The sequence below is a fragment of the Trichoplusia ni genome, chromosome 9 (assembly GCF_003590095.1).
Source record: "Trichoplusia ni isolate ovarian cell line Hi5 chromosome 9, tn1, whole genome shotgun sequence".
In the NCBI taxonomy this organism is placed as follows: Eukaryota; Metazoa; Arthropoda; class Insecta; order Lepidoptera; family Noctuidae; genus Trichoplusia; species Trichoplusia ni.
The window spans coordinates 7,930,660-7,946,950 of NC_039486.1; the positions used below are offsets into that span (position 1 = coordinate 7,930,660).

General features: G+C 34.4%; 1 protein-coding gene across 1 annotated transcript in view; it reads right to left on the reverse strand.

Annotated features, from left to right (window-relative positions):
• LOC113497217 ((11Z)-hexadec-11-enoyl-CoA conjugase) overlaps nt 1-11,650 on the reverse strand; it is a 38,371-nt gene extending 26,721 nt beyond the window's left edge. Inside the window, exon 1 of the mRNA XM_026876656.1 lies at nt 11,393-11,650. The gene's annotated coding sequence lies outside the window, so the exon portion shown is untranslated. The remainder of the gene's footprint in view (nt 1-11,392) is intronic.
• Between the last annotated feature and the right edge of the window lie 4,641 nt (nt 11,651-16,291).

The following is a 16,291-nucleotide window of genomic DNA, read 5'->3' on the forward strand; positions in this document are numbered from 1 at the left end:
GAATTTATTGAATTTACCTTCCGAAAGGTATTGTAAAATACTGTCGATAAATTCTATCTGCAGCGAAATAATAAATGAATAATAAAAGCCTCCTTTTAAATAAAATCATTTCGATTTTATGGCTTTTCTACTTTATTTCCGGAGTAAAAAGGCTTTCGATTAAGCTTACTGAAATACATTTTCTATGAGGAATTTTTTTAACGATACTTTACTAAGATATAATGGTGTTTTTAATGTATGTGTATCGTCTATTCATGCAATAGTCGGAATGAAACGTATATATTGATATTGACGCTTTAGTTGACTGTGCAAATGATAACACAACATTAGAAAAGTCTTTTAAGTTAGTGTCGTACTTGTATAGGGCAGTAATCAATCAGCTAAATCAATCTTAATATGAAAATAGAACTTGGTTTGATGTAGATGACTGAAATAAGGGCTCCGTACAAATAGGTAAAGATAAAACAAAACGGTTGGGTGACACCTAAACTTGTGATTACCCGCAAATTCGACTTCGATCTTTATCTTCTATTTTTATAGCGGCAATAGATATGAGTGAAAGCGGAGCTTCTGTATAGTGTTCCATTTTTCCCCTTCGGGTAAAGACCATTCAAAACCATCAAAAACTCAAACGACCTCCGGTATAGCAATCAGAGCCATCAACCACAAGACCAGTCTATGAAACTATATGAAACGACACACGAACAAAAGAGGAGCTAGGAAAATCCTGTATAAAATTATTATTTGAACAATAAACTCTAGAATTCTATTGTTTTAATTAAATAGACTTATGGTTGAATACCGGAGCGTTTAAGCCGCCGCTGTCTTATACAGAGGGTATAAGACAAGACCCTTGTCTTTTACCTAACCGGGCACAGATAAAAGATTTTAAGTGTCAGGTCTTCTATAATATTAAAGGAACGTTACGTTTCGGTATTTTATTGTTGCCTAAACAGTTAATTGTTTTCGAGGCTAATAAATAAGAGACATTGATTAATAACAGATGTTGCTATCAAAGCATAATTTACTTTGGCTTACTAGTGCAATTGCAGTGTTTTCCATAATTAAGAATAGTGGGAGTACTTCTAATATTCACTTAACTTTACACACAAATGCCTTTACTTACATCACCATTTATAAGGATAACTGTGAACTTTTACTCAACAATTGAGTTTTATTTATTTGTATGTTTACAGACTGGTCTAGGTAGAAACAGAACTAAAACAATACTAAGTAATTTTCCTACATGACTCAATGGTCACAAGAGAATAGTCAATACATGTTAAAATACTGTAAACTACAATTATATGATGACTCTATCGTCATATATCAATGACTTTTGACAGTCTAAACAATAGTCCGACTAATTAATTTGTATAGAAAGTGTACATAGCCATATTGTTGACATGACACGTTATAACGATGTATACTCGTAGAACAAGTCCTCACTAAAATGTTTACGTAAGGCTACGTAAATGTTTACAATCGTTTCTTTACGCTTCTGTGATGTTCTCTCTCAAGGTTCTCTTCATTCAAGTGTGACTGTCAGCCGTCACAGATCGCCGTTTTAAGCGTAACAGCTGTTTTATGCGATTATTCTGTGTTATAGGTTTATTTATGTTAAAATAGTACGATAACAATAATAAGTATCATGTTCTTGTATTTGCTTGCTGTCGAGTTTTTGATACAATTGTACACATCCTTCTTGTCAATAACTGTAATAGTAATTAATATTTTTTTTGTCTTGTCTTTGGGGTAGGTATTTTTATGTAATTACATTTATTTTAAGTGATACTTTTTACTTCGTCGTCCTGAGAGTCATGATACTTCTTTTAATGAAAATGTGTCCATAACATGAGCGGGCGATAATCCTTTGCTTGCTGTAAAGTCAGCATTCATAATAAGTGTAAATTTTAATAAAAAAATCATTAATTCATCGGCAATTACAAAAAGCGGAATTTTGTCCTAGGACACGAGGTGTCAACAAGGCGCCTTAAAGATATTAATATAGCATGTGTGCCCTCCGGCTTTAGGAAGGAAAATACCTAACTAAAGGAAAATTTCCAATTTAGAAAAAATCCTTCGACCGGTAAATACATCTAATTACAACTTTAACTTAACGGAGAAGTAATTGCAGAAAATAATGAATACTCATAGAAATAATTTGGTTTTTTTTTAAACATGACTATTTTCCCTTAGTTAACAAACATAACAAACGTTCAAATGGAATTAGCCACGGATTTACTGAAGGTACGTTTATATATAGGCTCCTTAATCATGAGCTGACGCGGCTGTGTCACGAGTCGAACTCAGGTTGGGTCCGAAACTACTTGGGCAATCCCGATAAATACGCGCGAGTAAACCGATGCATCATTTAGTAATGAATTATTCTCACGATAGTTACTATCAAAAAATGAAACGTTACCGGTAAATGCTCAATCGCTGTAGGCAATTCACGGAACAAAACGCCGAATATTCGCATTAACGTACACTACCAGGAAATTATCTATCATATCACCCTTTGATGTCTGCATCATTTGTAGAATAATATAAAACTGGTCAAGTGCGAGTCGGACACTTATGATTCCGTTCAGATAGGCGAAAGAAAATCAAGCTAACGAAAAAATGGTTGCTTAACCTCGATTTTTATTTTTAGTGATTATTGTTATAATGGCCACATAAATATGCCATCTGTGAAAAGTTTTATCCTTCTAGTTACGACAATTCATACCAACACATCTTGACGATGGTTATATTGTTATGAATGTAAAAGTAAGATAACAATACATGGCGTAGAGCGGCATCTCTTCCACGGCCGGCATTCCGCAGTAATCCCCCTGAGCCGGTGACAGACGGACGAACAGACAGCGGAGCTTAGCAATATGGTTCCGTTTTTACCCTTTGGGTACGAAACCCTAAAAGTACATTGTTGTAGGAATGAACCTATGAAACCGTAAACCCAACATTTACGTTGTATGACCTTACCCTTTTCCGTAAGCCAACCTATCCACTTCGCGTGTTCTAAGCTATTCTCAAATTAATGATAAAACAAGGGTTATAAGTATGTGGTTTGTGGGGAACTCATATGGACATAATGTTACAAACATTTGTCGGTAGAAAAACACAACTAAATTGACTCAGTTCTGCCTTTTTTTTTAATTTGGACATATCGCAAATCAATGAGGGGACATTTCTATCCGCTTATCACCATTCTTATGAAGCGTGTTAGCTAGATAGTTGACATATTTTTTGCGGGTGGTTAATTTCAAAAAGAAAATTGATGTAAAGCTATTTTGTAGCAGTCGTCAATTCAATGGGTGACATTATTTTGAAAATTTCTAGAATTATTTATAACCTTTTGTAATTAAGTTTACCTCAAAACATTCAGAACTTTCTCTTACCTTCTGTTTAACAGTACTGTTATGAATTTGAATTTAGTTTTACTTACAAATTGTCAACAACCTATAACTATTCTTCGATCCACGTCGTATTTTAATTTTATTAAGATTAAGATAAGTAATGACAAATATCGTTTTATTGCAGAACTAAACAAGTTTTAAATTGAATTGAATGAAGTGCGTTCGCAATGTTACTTTGAATCAGAAAGTAATTCTGAAGACAATGATATTCAAACTAAAATTGCATTTGTCTAACTTCAATTTCGGTTTTTACAGTTTTTATTATTTAACAGCGACTGCAATGACCAAAAGAAAATCGCCTTTTTCATAAAAATCTGTAATCATCAAAGTGACCATTATAAATTCTAATTTTACGGTATTAATGTGTATACCTAACTTAGCATGTACCTATGTGAGAAATTTCGGTAGCACCTACACTATGAAATGTGTGTTATATTATAGATATGGTTTTACGATAACATTCAAGGACACGGGACATTTTTCTTTTAATCTCAAATTCCCATAACCCTTACCTATCTAGCTGTTTTTGACACATATACCTATGTATTTTCTATGAATTTGTAAACTTGCCTATGGATTTCTTGCTTTATTTATAGGATTCAAGTTTTGGATCTTCGCAACTGGAGCTATTTATATTTTGTGTCCATACATATATGAAGATATAAGGTAGGAATTAAAAAGAAATTGAGTCAAGAAATTACTTCCCAGTTTTTTATTATAGATCTGTATGTACCTGTATAACAAGTTTTCGACATCCAAATGTTTGAATAGCTTTTTCAAACACATCTACTATATCACTATTTTGTGAATCATTTGCGAACTTTATCTGCTTTGTTTTAAAATTTGTTCTCGAGAGTCTTAAATGATTTTGGTCTTTAATCAAAATACAACACTTTTATGCTGAAGTTTGAAATATAAATCTTTAAATCACACTTATTATTTACATTATAATTTGATTTTTAAGGTAAAAACATTTTATTCTGTTTCCATGCCATCGCATAATAACGTTATTTACCGTAAAATATTAAAGTTGAAGTTATGCATTAAATGACAAAAAAGAATTCAGTGAAAAGCAGATTTAATATAAATGAATGTAATTACTGTACAAAACAATGACGACCTTTATGGTTATTTATTATTAAATAGTTACCACTTAGCTTACTATAAATAAATGCATTTTGGAATTGGGTATAAACCTTTGAAGTTATTCTGTTTTGTGTTCTCTGATGTTTGACGTAATGTGACGTCATACAATTTAGTCATTAAAACCACAACACTTTTGAATTACTACTTTACCAATACAACACATACGCTACAGACTCCACTATACATTTTGTTAGAAACCTACTAAAAACCTAAACTGTGTTATTAACATTTTGGAAGTTCTCGAATAACCCACATGTCCATCGAAGCGAGTTAATTGAGCTACCAAGGCACCAATCCCATTGTTTCGCAAACTGTATTATCACATTGGTTATCTGTGATCATGATGAGGTTCAAGGTAAACAACAGGTGGTCTACAACTTCTTGAAGAATGCAAGCTAGCCTCTCTAAAACTGGTTTGATGAGGTTCAAACGGGAATTTTGTAATTTTCCTTATCACCTCATATTTCATGAACTACTCAACGGATTGAGATCATTGATTGCTATCGTCAGGTTCGTCTTATCAGCTCAAATTATACTAAAAGAAAGGTGACGTTTAAATAAAATATGGCTGCATTGCGGTGAATTTCGATGTAGGAAACCAAAATTAATTGACTTTTATAGATAAAGACTTTAATATTTGAAAACCAACGTTTTCAATGAGTTATATCATGCTTAGCATTACCGTACTTAATAAATGTTAATTTAATCTATTTTTAATTTCATAATTTTTACGCAGGCGGGATTTTTATTCCATTACTTAAAACTTTTTAAGCATTATTTACTTTGATTCAATCAATCTCAATATGGTACCAAATTGGGATTATCCAAGCAAACTAAAATCGAATAGGAAATAAGTGGTATCAGCATCATTAGTAGAGGATAAAACTTATTTCCATCTCGTGTCACAATTCAGCGATAGTTTTGGGATCCAGAATAACAATTTGGTCTCTCCAGTGAGTCCACTAAAACAGTTTTTAAACCAAAATTTGACACTGTTCGGCGTCGTTTCTACAACGACACCTATTTTATTTTAGGAGGAGGTACTTTATTATCTTGAATTAAAACGTTAATTATGCATTTGTTTCGTTCTTTATTACTTAATTGCCTTGTTAGGTAAATAATGGTAGGTAATTTGTTTTTTTCTTATCTACAGCTATCATCTGTCACGTGGATAAAAACAGTATTATTTGGGTAACTTTTTATTCCAAGAATTTATACCATTTACAAAAAAAACTGATTCTGCCTTAAAAAACTTCGTTATATATTCAGAAATAACTTTACTAAACTCTTCTAATCCTCATCGTTAATAAAAAAACTCCTACCTTTATACCTACTCAAATACCTGTTACCAAAATCGTTAATGAGCTGATATTAACAACGCATTCATTAACAGTATCAGTCAATTAATACAGCTTGTTCTAGCGATCAACTCGACTAAATTGAATCATCGTGAAGAAACAGAAAACTGTAAGTCAGTACTAGTTAGGAGGTACTCGGTACAATACTATGATGTAACCACTCCATAATACGGATTAGTAACACGATGTTAACGACCGACGAGTGACGTCATAAGTCAGAATTAGTAAAAAGTGTAAAAACGTTACCTACACTTACTAAATTACTAATACTGGTTAATATTAGAGTGCTTACAGACCAAACATTGCTATCGATTTAGGAATTAAAATGCTTGCCTAGATTAAATGAAACAATCATCGTCGGTTGCGGTTACGTCATTGTGTCACGTGACTAACGTTTTCCTTGATTGCTTAGAGATTCATTAATAAGTAGCATATCGCTTAAAGCGTTACCGCAAAACTGATACCCATTCGTTTGATAACAATTATTACTTTATTTTCATGTAGCAAGCTCAGCGACGCGGTTTCATCAGCGGTTTTGTCCGTTCCCGTGTACTATGGAAAATGTATGAGAAGTATTCAAATGTTATAGACTGAAGCTTCAATTATTTTCAATACTGATATTCGTGGAAACGGTCCCAGATATTTAGGGCTTATTAAAGCAGGTATTGCCGGTTTTATTAAGCGTTATTTATTAAATCGTGTAACTAACTATGTATTACACATGTTCACATTCAACTAGGCACCTTCTACTATGTGTATGTATATTTTTTGCAAATTAAATAACGTCTAGACAACTCTCATTTCAGTGTTTCTAAATACGCCTAGCTCTAGATCTCTAATAATCTTTATTTAACCGCCGAAGCAAAGCGTACATACATTTTCTATTTCTGTCGCATCTAAGAAGACACTCCGCGTAATAATTTTTCATTCATTGAATTTTCGCGCATTCCATTACAACGGACAGACGAACCGCATATTTTATAGACCAACTAACTGTTTTTTGCGGGTTCGCCCGAAGGAATGTCGGTAAAAGCTGTAAGAACAACATAATCCTTCTTTAACGCAATCAGATAAAGGTAATGGTACTGCATGTGTTAATGTAACGTACCACCCACTCAATACAATAGGTATTTCAAATGATATAAATTTATCGAAAACAGTCAAGCCGTTTGGGTGTAAAACGGGTTACAAGTGTAACAACCATGCACACATGCACATTCTCACATATTTGTGTGACTAAGGCTTGTCTGCACTATCTGCCTACGTATCATAACCTTCACACCTATGTAAGCGTAGGTGTTCCACCTATTTCGTAAGTACACAAGCCTTACCTTTATACAACAAAAGATTCTCAGTATCTTACAATGCCGTCATACCGCCTAGATAATAAAGATCAAAATACTCGTGTTAATATTTCATCAAATCAATTTACAATTCAACAAGTCCTACAGAATGTACGACGAAATTTTAACTATTTCATTTCGGGTGCTGTAACTACTAGAAACAAAAAAAAACAAGTCAATGACCTCCGATTGTCTCCGCATTCAAATAGGTCGGAATTTGAGTGACAAAACAAATTCATTATACACTGGGGACTGGAGTATGTGACGCACGCGCTGGGACGAGTATTCCTCAAGGTTTTAAATATACACCTAAAGCAACCCATACCTGTTTGTGTTGTTGTTTCTCTCTTCTCTATAAATCAATAAACCGGTTTTGATGAGACTTGGTGAGATAATAAATTTAATTTGTTACTATGCCACCTGGAAATGGACAAAGCAGAGCCGCAAGCAAAAGTTAGTTTTATATTAATCTGAAGTCTATATTTCAAGTCTGTGTCCAATCTATGTATGGCTATACGGTTAAGGCAGGCGATAAGATAAGTTTTAACTTTTATAATTACCGTTACACTTTTATGGAAAGCGAATAAATATTTGTAAAAATTTATCGCGTTACTAAAATCCTGTGCTAAGATAAATGCTCCATATTTTACGACGTACATAAAATTTTATATTCCATACACTTTGGCGGATAGTTAGATGTATAGATATAATAGATATGATATATAGAGTACTGCGTGTCTAATATCTTCGCTGAAATGACATCATTGACAAAATAGTAGATTGTGTCATATATTATTGCGTTCGTTCAAGGCCGTACTCAAACGAGCTAGGCGAGGAGAAAGTATTATAATCGTATTACTTAACGATAAGGACGGAGAAAGGTGACGTCATAGTGTCATTTACGTAGTGTTAACGGTCCCTAGAAAAATTAGGTCAAAGGAACAATAGGAATATATTTACTTACTCTTATAGAGATGTAAATAGATAGAATACATGTTCTGTATTGATTTTAAGAACTCAGAATAATCCAGGACGCGGTTATAAAGGCTTTTTTGTATCAGAATAATAATAGTAATATTCTGATTTTAGCGACTTTTAGACTGATTTGATTCAGTAGACTCATTGCATTTGCATAGATTGTATTGCATTTATACTAGGTATCTATTCTATCAGGAAAACTTTTCTTGTTGATCAGTCGCATGAAAATATATACAAAGATCTATTTGCAAAATATTGTGTTCATTTATCAAACTTGCACAGACTAGTTGAGCTGTAGAATGTGGAAATGGAGCCCCTTATGAAATACTATCTACTCTCGGATCAACAGGCGTGACGCGTGCCTTTGTGACCACATAGCAAAGGTATAGGGAAAATATTATACGTAGCATGTAGTATGTAGCTATTGTTACGAAACATGATTTGTAAAAAACCTGCTTTTTAGAGTAAAAAAAGACTTAAAAAAAACAATATAAGGCTCCGCTGTTTTTTTCTGTCTCTAGGCTGTATCTCTGAACCGTGATAGATAGCAGTTGGGTCTTCAGATGATATATTTTAGCAGTAAAAAATAATAATAATTGAGGTTATGTAACGATTGGTACGATTGGAAAATTGAGAGGTGACAAATTTTAATGCTACGGAGCCCTCAGTATTACGAGTGCAACTTACACTTTACCAGTTTATTTTTTTTGTCCTAAATGTAATAAATACTTTTTTGTTATTCTATTTTCGTAAAGTTTACAATCACATACAATATTCGTTCCACATTAAAAAAAACCAATTGTTTAAAGTTTCGTAACCGTCAGACGAATATTCATTCTTCAAAAACAAAACACTTGTCTGAAACCAATGAATGGTTAATGATACATGTCCAAAGTCAACTATGTTATAAACAGCGTTCATGGCTACTCAATAATGGACGCACGTATACATAACTACTGTTTATATATGTATAATAATGAGGACGACTGTAGAATTTAGGAATTCTATATGAATTTAGTAAGTACACTGTTTGGTCACTAATAGATTACAGCTTGGAGTACATCTGTATTTACTTTTAAGGCAAGGCCAACTGAAATTAATATATTAAGTACTCTAGGAGCATAAGAATTGAGTTCAAGTGGTCTAGGTCTACAAATGTAGCGATATTAATGTCTTACCACGTCTCAAGATATATTTCGTGGATGCGAGAAATGTAATACATTGCTGGGTGATATTCCAATAGCAACAAAAGTGACTGATCATTGACGGCAATGTAAAGCAGCTAGCATGTTATTTCTTGCACCATCTACAGCATCTTTTATTCCAGCTGTGAAAGAAAGAATGCGCGCTATACGGCGTCAAACGGCGTCTCTTTTCCACAACTAATCATCCTACACTTTAAAAGTAAGTGGTAGCTATGGCTTGAAGATAACGATTTATCCCTAAATATTACTTATGATATTTGTAAGTCTCTCAGTTGTTATTATTTATTAATATTTATCATTGATTAGTCACAGAGGCACATAGTTCAATATTAATTTCGGTACAAAGTCCAACAAAACTACTTAGACGTTATAGTTTGTCTGTTGGATTTCATATAAAAGCGATATATTGTATTTAAAATTTAAATACGAAATTTTATGAGGTGAATTGCTACACATTGCCAGGCATCGAATAAATTCGGAAGACGTAAGAGTATGACACTACAAGCTTCCTCCCCCGATGAGCTCTATGAAGATTCCCAGGAATAATCAAGAAATAAAAAACAAGAAACTAGTGGATACTATACAGTAGACTTACGTCCAAACAGTGTTGTAGAGAAAACGAAGCATTAAAACTTGTTTAGGCTGAAAATATTGATATATTTTTACAATATTTCAGTATTTGATGACATCACCAGGCTCACCAGCCGATGCTATTGATTGAAAATATATAGGTTAGTCGCGAAACGAGTCCTCGCTGCGTTATCTTAATTGGCAATTTCTTAGTACCATTTTTGTAATTTTGATAAAAGAATCCATACATGTACAATATTTCTTTATATTACCTACCTAAAAACTTAAAAAAACGTCTTTATCCCCATTATCACAGATTACTAAATAGTTACCATTTTATCATTCTAATTCATTGGTATTGATAGCATACAGTAAATACACAAAAATAGTTCTTTAAGAAGTAAGTACAATTGTTACACGTCGGTCAATTATCACAACACCACGTGTAAGTTCCGATATCAAACAATCTTAACTCAGATCACAATCTTCATTTCATTATGAATAGAAAACGATAACGCATCCATACCATTTGAGTTAACCATCATAGCTTATCTAAGAAACAAGTTACAAGTGGATCCCCCACCGACAACCAAGCGTTGCAACAGAAAAAGAGAAAGCTTATATCAAATAACAATATTTTATGCGTGTTCTAAATATTCTGCCCTGTTCTCTCTAAATGCCCTACGGTTTATTCTAAAAATAAATCTAAGAGTTTTAAAACTGTTTACAAAATAATGTTGCGGTAGGCTTGTTTGTCGAAGCCTGTTGACCAAATCATGGATTGCAAAAGACTTGATCTAGTTGTTAGAGTCGTTTAGCAAGTGGCAGTTTCTATTATACGATCTTGAAGGCAAAACGACTGTATCACGTTTAATTAAAATTCAAATGTAAAGATGTAACGAAATGTTATGATACCCGCAAATATGTGTTACATAATTTTTGAGTGTTGATTCATGATTGGGAATATTATAAAAAAATAAGACGAAACACTTTCTTTTTAATTCACGGAATTTGAAGGAAAAACTGGTTTGCCTGCCGGTATACGTTACAAGATACAATCTATCGGGTTTTTTTAAACGAGTCGCATACTGAGCATAACTGCAGTGAACTCGTGTGGGTATTACAAAAAACTAAACTGTTCGGTCCGAGAATCGATTACAAAACTTTCTAAACACAAAATAAAAACAACTCGAAAGGACGGACTGTATAAGCACATCACAAACAAGTTACACAATACACCTAATAAACATGCAAATAAATGCAAGTTTTAATATTCTAGCTACTATCGTAAATAAAGAATAAATCGTAAACAAAAATCAGTTGGTTGCCCGAACAACTTAGATATAAGTACAACAATGTCCTTGACACACTACCTGAAAAGCGACGCCTCCGCCACTATTTACATTCACTGGCGAGAAAAATGCATCCACTGTAGCTCCTCAATATGTGACACTAAACACTGATTTTATAATATAACAAAGTCTGTATTGAGCAAGTATGCCAGTTTTCGCGCGAAGAAAAGCTAGGTTAATTCGCGTTCACAACGCACAGGTTAGTGGTGGCACGTGGTGTATTGGTGGTACGGTACAGGCGGCGCGCGCGGCGTTCTATGGTGGACTGGTAGCACCACTGATAGGATGGGGTCGGCCCGCCAAACGCTGCACTACCTATTCCGACTAGTACGTCTCCGTCTCAATAGAAACACGGACGAAAGTTCTGACGATAAGTGTCCACATATTGTTGTGTTGTCGCGTTGATGTATGCACGAGTTGTTTGACTTGTAAATACAAAACGTATGTTTACTTATTGGTCGTGTTTTTTTCTTATTTATGTAATTCGTTCTAATTGAATCGTATTTTTATAACATTTCACATTTTGCCTAATAAAACCAAACAAATTTCTTTAATTTTATTGATATGACTATAAATTAATTCCTGATATTTGTAGTGCCATAGAATATAGCGGGACATATTGTCATAGCTGGTCACAGTTGTGTCGGCACTCGATGCGTCATGATGGCGGCACCGGGGCGCGGCGACGACCCACGCGCCTCGCGACGCTCTCGTTGCTAGCATCACGCTCGCTCGCTCTCGACCCGACTTCGATACGTAATTTTCCTCGCACGTGCTTGACACGGGACGGATAGGCCAGTCAAATCGACACGTTCGGATGCCGCGCGATTTTGACATTAAAATTTGCGCGAGATCATAAAAGCTCTTCATACAAAAACAAAACTTTTTTTAATATCTATGATAGTTTAAAAAATAAATGTTACTTTCTGTTACCGAAGTCAGTAGATAGAGAAAGACATAAGAGACATATATAACAACAAAAAAAAACATCTTCAAAGTAATATCGGACGCGTCTATCAGACTAAAACCTTCAAGGTTGCATAGTAACGGCCGTGAATCGCCGGACCATGAGCAGTCGTCCATCTGACAACTGGATGTTTTGACGCCTATAACCAATGCGAATTGCCCGCTTACGATAAAATCGTTCACTCTTTAATGATTGCTCACTTTGTACCGTATATACGATCCTACCTACTACGTAAATACATGGGTAACTGGAAATTCGTTTCCTTAAGCAAGATACTTTTTTACAGACTGATCTCAAACCACAACGGGTTTTCCTCTTTTATTACCCAAACAATTGGTTCAATTGTGTTTACAAACACAAAGATTCAATTTCTAGTCTGAATGCTTGTATTGTATATTCTAAGGACGCAACACGATTTTAGTTATTGCTTCTCGTACTGTGTGAGAGAAATCGTAACAAAACAAAACAAAATTGGATGACATTCATTAATTATTTTGATTGAGCAGTGGTAATAAGATAGTATTCAGGTTCCAATTGCCAACGCGTATGTAAAAACCTACAACTAATCGATACGGGACAGATAACGATGAAATGTACTTATATTACATCCTCAACTGGTTATTGGTTTACAAATATGCTGCGATTGGTCAGACTCGATTATCAGGTGCAATACTTATCTCTGTACTGAATACAGGAACGTATTCATAAGCACTTATTAGTGTACTTAATTTCGAGTGGAATAAACCAACTGACGAACCGAGCTAATTGACTAAGCAATTTTTTATACTAAGGAGTTTTTGCTAGTGTGATATTTTTTTAAAATTCAAATAATTTTTTATTTTTTATTGACCACGATTCCTTCGAATTTAAGTCCAACTAGAGATAGGTGAATGTAATGTAGAGACTACAGATACCTTTTCCCTAGAATGGACAGAAACGGCGAAAACATATGTTATTTGTTAGAAATAATAGACTTATATGACGCTTCAGTATTTAGCATTGATTTTTCAGTAGCGTGCGAGTTTTTTTTACAAAATCCTTATAGGTGGTGCAATATAGCACGACGTAGCTATTTAACATATGCAGGTTTAGCGTGGATGTGGTGTTACATGTTAATAGCAGGTTGCAACATAATCAGATGATGTCATTGCCGCATGGCATAGGTCACTGGTCCTCTTGCCATGTCCTGATGTTGTATTATTGTATTAGTGTAAGCGTGACAGCGCGCTACTTTGTCAAGCGGCATCTCCTATACACATCACTACTCTAAGCGATGACGGTAGAATCTCTAGATTGACCCAATTGACTAGATGAGCGTAGCATCGGTTGGTAGTAAAAAATAAACTTAAGGGTTAATTGTGCTACTATGTTGACCTTAATACTGTCTCTAGTAACATCGGAACTGCATGTTAATTAAATCAATTTCAGTGGGCCTGTCACAAAATTTTAAATATGTCGGTTTTCAAAGCGGCACTCTCCACCGTGTAAAGCAGGGTCTTTCAAGTTCAAAGACATTAGACAGCATCCATTTTCGCCTACCCATCATGGCTCATGTGCTTTTTTGCAAGAGAAGAAACGGTGCATCAAACTTCCCAACAGCACTCTGTCATGCCTTCTACAATATGAGTTTCAGTATAAAATATAAATATAAATGTAAATGTGAAGGTGCCGTGCAAGACAAACAAATATTAAAGGAAGTATGACTCTCAAAAAAAAACGACCAAGGTCATTAGACCGACCAGCAACCGGGTGGTTGCGGTCAACACGCCAAACCCACTGAGCGCGACGTGTCGCGGGTTCGAGCCCCGCATAAGATAAGCATTTGTATTATGCACGAATGCTTGTGTAATTACGTTATTTAAAACTTCATGTACACACTTACAGTAGACGGATATTGGGTGACACATCATTTTAAAGTCAGGTTCTGAAAGTCTGTTACGACCTGTCGTAACACAATTTAGGTAAGTACTTAGTATTGATTTTATGATGTTTGTTACTACTTGTTGATGTGCGTGGAAGACCTAGACGAACACAATTTGGAAGGTCGTATAGACCATTTGTTGTGAGGTTCAAGGCCATTGGATGTTTGTATTGCAATGTATCAAGCGCCCACATAAACAACTATTTCATTGTAGATGAAAATCATTGTGGAGGATTGGGAGTTACATAATGAATGTTAATTTTGGAAAAGTCTTAATGGCACAGTTGCAGCACTTTACAATATCCTCAAACATACACTTTCATATTTTCTAAAATACCAGCAAATTTCAAAACCATGACGTCACTTATCATGCACGAATGATTTTTTAATATGGAATCCAAGCTATTAGCTGTTCCTGTGTTTTTTTTAATCATTCTAGCAATTGGGCATGGAGAAGTTGACTGTTAGAGAATTCCCTCTGGTATTGAGTCCGCCATTGTACATATTTGTTGGAGAAGTATTTTAATTAATTCAATTAAATAAGAAGTAACAGACATACATGTTTGCAAAGTCGCATAATATTAGGTAGTGTAATATAGGTAACTAATTACTTTAACAAATACTCACCTGATGACAATAGCATTAAATAAATAAATAAATGCGGACAACATCACATACATTGTTCTGAACCCAAAGTAAGTTGCTAAAGCACTTGTGTTATGGAATTCAGATACAACGAAGGTACCACAAACACCCAGACCCGAGACAATGTAGAAATGTGAATTTTTACATTGACCCGACCGGGGATCGAACCCGGGACCTCAGAGCTAGCGACACCTTGAAACCGGTGCGTACGCCACTCGACCACGGAGGTCGTCAAATTACCATTTCACAAGCCTATTCGATCGCCTTGTAATCACATCAGCGATGATAAAGCAATTATCAGCTGATATCGATCTAGTAACACATTTACATTTGAACATTGGGTTGTCAATTAGAGATTTGCTTGTGTATTGAATGGATTTCATTACACATTTCACTGTAACTATTGTTATCAACTGACTATTATATTTATCGATATCTAAAGTAATCGAATTAAAATATAATATCTTGTTTAATAAATCTAACTCTGATAAAAAAGATAGTCACAAAACCTATTATATATTATTCATTTAATCGATAAGAGATTTTATCTTTTTAGGCAATAGGTTATTTTTCCATGTATTTTATCCATTTAAACAGGTGAGAAAGATTTATTATATACCTTTAAATCGATTGTATTTTTATTTCTAAGTTTATGACCATACTTTATATTTATATACACATTTTTTATTTATATTTACATCAAATGATGTTGTAAATATTGCACTTTTTATGTATTTTCATTTTACACACTATTGCCTGAATTTCTTTTTGATTTCTCCTATCGCAGTTCTGCTTTAAGATCTTAGAAATAAGCATAACCGTTGTAAATTACTACATATTATGTTTTGTCCTCTGTAAATGCATAAACAGTAGATGAATGAATAAATACTTACCACATAGTACCAATTGAACTGTATTCAGTAATTTGTTCTAATAGCCTAAAGTCGTTATAACGCATTTGTTCCCTGTTGCTAGGCAAATATCTCACCCATTTGTCTTCATAGGACCGATCTTCACGTAACATTCCTCCTCCCTAGCTGCAATAATATTACGTAAGTAGTTGGTCGCAGACCCGACCCGCAGACCGTTCGGTCCTTGGCCACCACAAACAAATCCCTTACAAGCCATTTCATCCTTAGCATCCCATATTGTCATCAAAAAGACATTATAGAAAAGACCATCCTTAAATGAACTCTACCCATGTAACAGCTGTAGATGGCGATTGCTGTGGACATTAAGTAACGTACGTTTTTCGAATGTCATTGACTTACCGAACTTAGATTTCACTTTCAGTAATGCGCAAATATTTATTGTGTCGTCGTCAACATTTTCAGGAAGCTTTAAGACTTTCCTTGTAGGCTGTGCCTATAAGGAAAACGAGATTACT